This window comes from Urocampus carinirostris, chromosome 4, assembly GCF_059441175.1.
Source record: "Urocampus carinirostris isolate Australia breed hairy pipefish chromosome 4, RoL_Ucar_1.0, whole genome shotgun sequence".
Classification (NCBI taxonomy): domain Eukaryota; kingdom Metazoa; phylum Chordata; class Actinopteri; order Syngnathiformes; family Syngnathidae; genus Urocampus; species Urocampus carinirostris.
The window spans coordinates 27232448-27240921 of NC_142352.1; the positions used below are offsets into that span (position 1 = coordinate 27232448).

General features: G+C 37.0%; 1 non-coding gene across 1 annotated transcript; it reads right to left on the reverse strand.

The window, feature by feature from the left end:
- Nucleotides 1-8075: 8075 nt before the first annotated feature.
- trnal-aag (transfer RNA leucine (anticodon AAG)) lies at nucleotides 8076-8157 on the reverse strand. The gene has a single exon. It is a non-coding gene; the product is annotated as a tRNA-Leu (tRNA).
- Nucleotides 8158-8474: the final 317 nt, after the last annotated feature.

The following is an 8474-nucleotide window of genomic DNA, read 5'->3' on the forward strand; positions in this document are numbered from 1 at the left end:
GACTTTCCGTTGACCTTAGAAAATGCCTTAACACTTAAGTACTTGTTTGCTTAGACTTTTTGTTAGACATGATTTTAATCATCAAACATGTTTCCACTTTTGTCACCATCATATCACAAATTGACACAGTTGAATTTTAACAGCTAGCTTTAAGTGTTGATGTTTTTTTTACCAGCACACTTTTTCTCTCTTCACATAATCTTTTTAAGTGAATAGTTTATGAAGCTGCAATTTAACTTCAGTGTGTGTGTTGTGCCCACAGAAAATCTTATCCTGCTAGTTGAGCAGACAAAAGGTTTCTCCTCGGCAACTGTTCTGGTGTGCGCTCTCAAGTGTTCCTCTAAATCTTTTGCTGTAAATTGAGAATGCATAAGTGTTTCCCCAGGATGTCCTTTCTACATGTGTACATTTATCTTCTCAACAATCTCTTGGCACAATCTCTTCTTAGCAAATATTTTATTTCACAAGCTGGAGTTGAAAGCTCCAGTGTGTGTTGTGCCCACGGAAAATCTTATCCTGCTCACTGAGCGGACAAAAGGTTTCTCTCCGAAATCCATTCTGGTGTGTGCTCTCAATTGATCCTTAAACTGATTTTTTTCCTAAAACTTGAGTCGGCAAAAGTATTTTCCCACTATGTCTTTTATACATTTGTGAATTTATTTCTTAAGAATCTCTTGGCACAATCTCTTCTTGAGCAAATATTTTGTTACACAAGCTGCAGTTTAACTCGTCAGTTTGTCTTGTGCCCACGGAAAATATTATCCTCCTACTTGAGTTGACAAAAGGTTTCTCTCCAGGATCCGTTCTGGTGTGTGCTCTCAAGTGATCCTTAAAACTGAATATTTCCCTAACACTATGTAGGCAAAAGTATTCTGCCAGTATTTCTTCTTTCATACATTGTTAAATGTTTCTTTCTCGATAATCTCTTCATACTAACTGTGCAGGCAAAGGGTTTTTCTCGAGTGTTTTCTTCTTGCATGTGAGGTAAAGGGGTGACAAAAGACCCATTTTTCTTTAGTTAGGCACAGAACGTGTTGTGTTCCTCCCCACAATCATGCATACATTTACCAAAATATTCCACGTGCCATGGATCTTTAGAAATACATTCTATAAGTTGACAGTTTGACTTCATATCCCCTAGAGCTGTGATGTCACTGGATGACAACAAGGACTCAAAACAATGGCGGGTTCCGTTGAAAAACAAATCGTGATGGTAGAAATCAGCGAATGCAGAGCGCTCATTTTTGCTTAGTGTATTTGGATTTTTGATTTACGGTGTTGTCAGAGTTGTGCGTTTTGTTAATCGCCTCCTTTTAGGAATGTGATGGACTTTTCCTCTTGTTTTTCGCCGCTTGTTTTGCAATAATATAATATCGTCAAGCTAGTTCCCCGTAAGCGTGCAGGCTCCCAAAGGTTTCCAGGTGGGATGGTGTTCTTGACAGGCCAGGAATTTAGAGAAGAGACAAAATGCATTCTCGGAAAATAATTGGAATACACCAATGACGTTTAATGCAAAAATGTAGTTTTTTTTCTCAACATTTTTTATGTTTTTGAATTTGGGTGTCCCTTTAAGAATATCTTAGCATAAAGAAGGCAGGTAAAAGGTGTCTCCCTGACATGTGCACCTTTGTCTATTGTTAAAATTGAATTTCTAAATCTTCTACCATATATAGGGCAGGCAAAAGACTTCTCCAGTGTATGCTCAAATTTACTTTCTATGAATCTATAAATCATGCTACGATAATCAGACATAACGTTTTTTGAGGGTCCTTTTAAACTATTCATACAGTGTTCCAACAGGATGCCTGAAATCAATGAAAATGCTTGAAATTTTAATGTGTTTTTTCAAGGTTTGAATAATGCTTGGATTCTAGGTGAATTGCTTGTAAATGCTTAATTCTTGCCATGTTCTTTAAGTTAGGTGTTGGGCTAGGCTTGGGAGATGAGATTTGGGCTACAAATAAGGGTTTTAAACTTTTATGGTTCCAAAAAAGGATCGGCGCTAGGGTTAGAAACTAAGGTTGAGGCTCCTTGTTAGCGTACTAAACTGAATTTAGCGTTTTGAAATAGGGTTGGGCCCAAGTTTTACAGCTAAAGTTAGTTGTAGGTGTAGGAACTAGGATTTAAGCTCAAAATAAGAATTTTAAACTGAATGTGTGGTTCCAAAATAGATTTAAAGCTAGGGTTGAGGTTCAGAATAGGGTTTGAGCTCCATGTTAGATTTCCTAACTTAATGTAGGGTTCCAAAATAGGTTTAGAGTTAGGGTTACAATCGTAATCCGACTTAGGGCTAGGTTTACAGTTAGAGTTATATGTAGAGCTAGAGTTTGGGCTGCAAGTTAGGGTTTTAATGTTGGGGCTAGAGTTGGGGTTTGAAACTATGGTTTTCTCATTCTCATTATTTTGATCAACGCTGGATTTTGTCGTTTAATGGTACTGGGAAAATAAAAAGTTGTCTTCCAAAGTCCTTAAGAAAGTGCTTGAATTTGGCCATGAAAAATGTGTATGAACCCTGTAAATATACCTCAAACTGAGCGAGGTAAGATCTTTAGCCCGAGCCCACCCAAAATTTGTGTTGGGTTGGCCGTCCAAGCTTCTCTCATTATTTCTTTTTCTTTTTAATTATCCACCCGTCATTGTTATTTATTTTATTTGTGAAGTAGTCGCACGATGGATTCGGTCCTCCAATACCCCCACTGGCGTCAGCACCGTGGGACCCAGAGAATTGGGTAGGCTGCGAGGGGTTGAAAAGGCCCAAATATCCCCTACTCCTAAGTCTTCTCCAGTAAAATATGAATATTCGACTTTGCTCCGGGCTCAGGTGGTAATTCCTTAGGCCCAATATTGTGTTCTTTTGTGGGCAGGTCAATTTCAAATTTGATTCAATCTTTGTTTGCATACTTAGCAGGTAAAAGGTTTCTTTTTATTGTGTTTTTTTAAGTGTCTCTGTAAATTTATCTTAATGGAAAATGTGACCACAAATGCAAAGTGATAATCTCCAGTGGGTGTTATTTTGAGTAATGTTAAAGAGATTACAGAGGATCTTTTTTTCAATTTGGCAAACAATGTGTAGTGTTCCTACAATCATGCAGATATGTTCCAAAATATTTAATGTGCCATGGATCTCGAGAAATTAATTTTCAAAGTAGACAGTTGGACCTCATATCCCTTAGAGCTGTGAGTTCACTGGATGACAACGGGAAGCAAATCAATCAAGCAAATCAAACACGTCCTGTTGAAAATCAAACAGCAATTTTAGTTTTCAGCAAATCCATAGCCCACATTTCAGCTTGAAGTAATTGGAACTTTGCTTAAAGGGAAGGTTTACTTACCAGTGTATTGCGCGTTCCTATTTTGACTGCGCCTCATTTTAGGGTTTGATTGTGACTTTTCTCCTCACGTTTTTGCTGCCTGTCTTGCAAATTATATAATATTGTCCAGAGAGCTCCCGGTGAGCGGGCGGGATCCCAAAAGCTTCCACTTGTTTTTTTTTTTTTTTTTATTATTATTTAGGTTAGCCTCGTTAGCAGTTGGCTAGCTGGCCAGCCTGCCATGCTCATGGTTTTTTTTTCCCCGCTGGGTTCGTATTTGTTGGTGTGGTAATTTTGATGTTGTTGGCTCCCTGTAATCCTGGCTGCTTACTGCATGTTTTCGGTCAGCCAGCCTCCCATTTTTTACGCCTATTGGTCCCATTTCGTCCTCTATAGCTCTATCCCGGCTGGTTTAGCCCAAGTTGGCTATGTGTGTGTTATTTTTTCCAGTTCTCCCCATTGTGGCTGCTCGCCATTTGTTGCACCATTGCCGCACCCTTCTGCGACATCTAGGCATCCTCCACAAAAAGTACCAAAACTTGGCTTCAAATGTATCATAACCCTTTCGATTAGTTAACATGTAAACCAATAGGGTGAGTGGCTTGTTAGGGTGCTGGTGTGCTTCACAATACGTCATAGCTCACTAAGTCAAAGATGAGTCAGTCTTTACACGCATTATCTTGAAAAATATTTGGAATATACCAACGACATATATATAAATATCATGCAAATAACATGTACTATTTTCTCACAATTTGTAAGTTTTAGAATTTGGGAATTCCTTTGCATGTGTCTTTGCTGAGAATCGTATACCACATTTTTGAGCAGGCTAAAGGTTTTACTCTCTGTGTCCTGATATATTGGTCTGTGAAGAGAATTGTTTGCCGCAAAAGAAGCAGGCAAATGGTTTCCCTCCAATGTGCGTTCTGTCTGTTTAAAAGGTATTTTTGTTTTGTCACTTTGAGGATAATGAACATGCTTGATGCCAGTGTAACACATCACATCCCTTTTAGAGTGTTGATTATTTGAAGAATGCAATGTTCCCTTATCTCTGTTTGAAAGTGGAGCCAGAAACCATCTGAGTTTGATCCTACCAAGCTGTTTTCATCACTTTTTTTTTCAACCTTCCCAGTAACACGATCCGGATGTTTCTCACTTGTGTAAAAGTTATGGCTAGGGTTTACTTTTTCCTTGTTTTAGGAATACTGAAGGTGGAGCGCTTTAACGATCTGCAGACACGACTCATGTTATGACTGCTGCTGTTTAATTGTTGTTAATAGTTATTATTAATCACATTTTATTGATTCCCTCAGAGTAAAATCAGGTGACAGAACAATTTATGTTGGATTATTTGGTTATCTACCAATGACAATAAGACATTTTATATTCTTTATTTAACACACATTTCTGATGGATATCTTGTTAAAAACCAAAGCACCGCATTTGATCTCGCATTTTTGGGGGACAATACATTTTGTTGGGTTTGGAGTCCTGCCAAGTCACTGTAAAACTGGATGGCTGTCTTTAACAGTAATCTGAGGGAAGAAAATATTTCTGTTAACGATTGATGCAAATACAAAAACACTGTGCATGGCAAAACCAATTAAAGCACGTACGTATTAGTCATTTAAATACAAATGTACTTTTAAAGATATGGTAAGAATAATGACATTTTTTTAATGATCATAACATATTCAGGAGAAAAAAAGAATTGTTTTTGTTTCTATGATAATAAAACCATATTATAAAATTCTTATTTCTAGTTTAACATTTTCTTCTTGTTATATATTGAATGTTTCTGTTAAAAATAACTACTTTTGGAATCAAGTGTCCAGTAAAACAACCAACCAACAATCAAGTCGATAATAGTAATATGATTTAATTGGGTGAAGCAAATATTTTCAAAGGGACATTGCAATTTATTAACTGCCTCCTAGTAATAAAAAAAACTTTGCCTATTGAAAAGAAAAACAGTATTGATGTAAACTCCACACAGGAAGGTTTGATCCCGTGACCTCAGAACTGTGCCGCACACGTGCTAACCACTGCATTGCCGTGGTGCCCCTATATATATATATATATATATATATATATATACACACACCGTATTTTCCGCACTATAAGGCGCACTGTATTATAAGGCGCACCTTCAATGAATGATATATTTTAAAACTTTTTCCATACATAAGGCGCACCCCATTATAAGGCGCTATAAGTGCATGCTGGTTTAAGATCAGGTAATTGTGCAATTTTGTAATTGCAATCCTGTCCAGTCCTTCGAGACATTTTTGTGATTAAGGGCGTCATAAATAAATGTGACTTGACTTGGCTACAGTAGAGGATGTAGTTACGTTATGCAACCATTAGATGGTGCTGCGCTAAAGGGAATGTCAACAAAACAGTCAGATAGGTCAGTCAAACTTTATTAATAGATAACAAACAAGATTTCCACAACTCCATTCACTCCCAAAATGAATAAACAGCCGTTTTATTATTTTCTCTGAGGTTAAGCATTTTCGTGACACATCTTTAACATCTTTGAACAACAGCAAGGCACAACATTTTACTTTTCCTCCATTTAGTCAACACGCAAAAAAACGTCTGATACTCATCATACCATCTCTGAATTCTTTAATGTTAAGTTCCCATGCCAGCGCTGTTGCCTTTATTCGAATAGTTATTGTACTGACACTTCTACTTGCTGCTCTTTGTTCAACAACCCACTGTTCAAGTGTGTCCTCTAACTGTGGACATCTCGCTTTATTGCCACAGAAACTTTGTTTAGTCTTCCTTACTTGGCCATCGATTCATTAATGTTGAACTCTCTCCCTGCTCCTCTATTCCTGTGTTCTACTGCGTGGCTGATCGCCTTGAGTTTAAACTCTGCGTTGTAAGCGTTCTCTTAATAGAGCCATTTCAGGGTCTTTATACAAACGCACAAATAAAAGAGAATCGTTGTTTAATATTTCCCAGTATGTATAGAGCACTTCTTCTTCTACACAAAAAATAGAGTCTGTGGCTGCTTACCGTAAGTTGCGAGACCTTGTAATTCAATATTGATCCATATATAAGGCGCACCGGATTATAAGGCGCATAGTCAGTTTAAAAAAAAAATCTGATTTTATGTGTGCCTTATAGTGCGAAAAATACGGTATATATATATATATATATATATACACAACTGTTATTACTCACACATTGCATTCTAGTGATGTCTCGAATGTGTTACACAATTTCTGCTAAACAATTTGACATATTCAGATATAAATACAAGCCAATTTTTTGACATCAACAAGTGATATGTTAATGCACACTCAATTTTTACTGGAAGTGGCAAATTTTTACCAGGAAATTATATCACTGAGAGCATGGTGACTGAGTGGTTAGCGCATCTGTGGGGCAGTTCTGAGGTCATGGTTTCAAATCCAGCTAACAGCCTTTCTGTGCGAAGTTTGCATGTTCTCCCCATACCTGTGTGGATGTCTTCTGGCAGGTTAAGTGGTGACGAGTATGCGAATCATTGTCTGTTAACCTGTAACTGGCTGGTTCAGGGTGTCCCCTGCCCATTGCTCGGAGATAGCTGGGATAGGTTCCAGCACCCCCTGCAACCCTAGTGAAGATTAATTGATGGATGGAAAACTAATGCAAGCGTTGGGGTGTTTTATTCAGGCACAAGGTCTTCGTTTCATATCAAAATACATTAGGCGTAGACTAAGATATTACTCCCGAGTAAGGTTTTTTTTTGTTGTTTTTGACATTTGAAAAAGCAGTAGATTTCTTAAAAAAATCGGATGGGGTTTTTAAGGGGAAAAGTAGTAGTCTAATTCATAAAGAGCTAGTGGATATAAACCGTTTTTAATGTAAGGAATCCTCTTTAAGATCAAACAGTTTGAATCTATTGTTCGGTTTCAGTTTCGAAATCTAAAAAAACGGTTTGAAATGATTCAACATGTTTGTGTATAGAACTCTCCTAAATAATTATGGTATTTGATAGATTTTGATTTTATTTTGATACTCCCCACATGAAAAATTATCAATTACAACATTTCCCAGTTAAGGCTAATCTCTGATTTAATATGATCGATAATAAATTTGTATCCCGGATGTTCCTTCAACAAACAACGTTCGCCAAGCAGTGCATCTTATTTCTAAAAATGTGGAATTTGCAAAACACACAAAAACTTTCCAGTTATAATTTTCAAATATATCAACCTAATCGTTTTTTTAAAGTGGTCAGAACTGGATTACCAAATTCAATTATTTTTATTTATCAGCAGGTGGCGCTGTTATGACGTTCAGCACTGTAGAATGAACCTGTATCCCAATTTGATTCATTATGAAATGTATTTGTGCAATAATGCTTAATTTAACACATGATTTTAATTTTGAAACAGTTTTATTTTTTTGCAGTTCATAGTTTCTAGCAAAGTGTGTTGTCTGTTCTCCGGCGACCTTGAGCATTATGAAAAGGTTATAACTAACACTGTCTGTTTGCATGGCAATAATGGAGCGTGTCCTGTTTTCTGATAAACTCTTTGTCCGCAAGTGACATTGATTTGAGCTAAATTTGTAGGTTATACAATTTTGGAGGAATTACTGTGTTATAATCATTGAATTCCATTTTCGTCTGATTACACGAGTTTTAAATATACCCTGTTTCAACAATAAGCGTGCGTGTAGGGTTACCGATTTTCATAAGGCTTTATCCCGACTTCGAGTTTCGGTTATGAAATAATTCTCATGTATTTAACATAAATAATTAACTGGCAGCGGTGGGATTCGAACCCACGCCTCCGGAGAGACTGGAGCCTTAATCCAGCGCCTTAGACCGCTCGGCCACGCTACCGCTGATGTCTAGTTACCAATATTCTGTTGTCTCCACAGCCCTCTGAGCCTTCCTGTGATTATGGGCTATACAAACAAACATGACATGACTTGAATACATCCAGGAAGTTAAATCACTTAACAATCATGTGTTTTAATAATTACGATAAGAACTTTTCAATTGCGTTCTATCTTGTTTTTATCTTGTTGCCTTAACCCATCTTGAGTTAATCTTATATTTTTATCTTTTTAATATTCTTAATATTATTTTATGTATACATGCATATAGTTTCTCGGTTGCAATTTTTTTACGCTGGCAACTGTGAGGACACCTAAGCA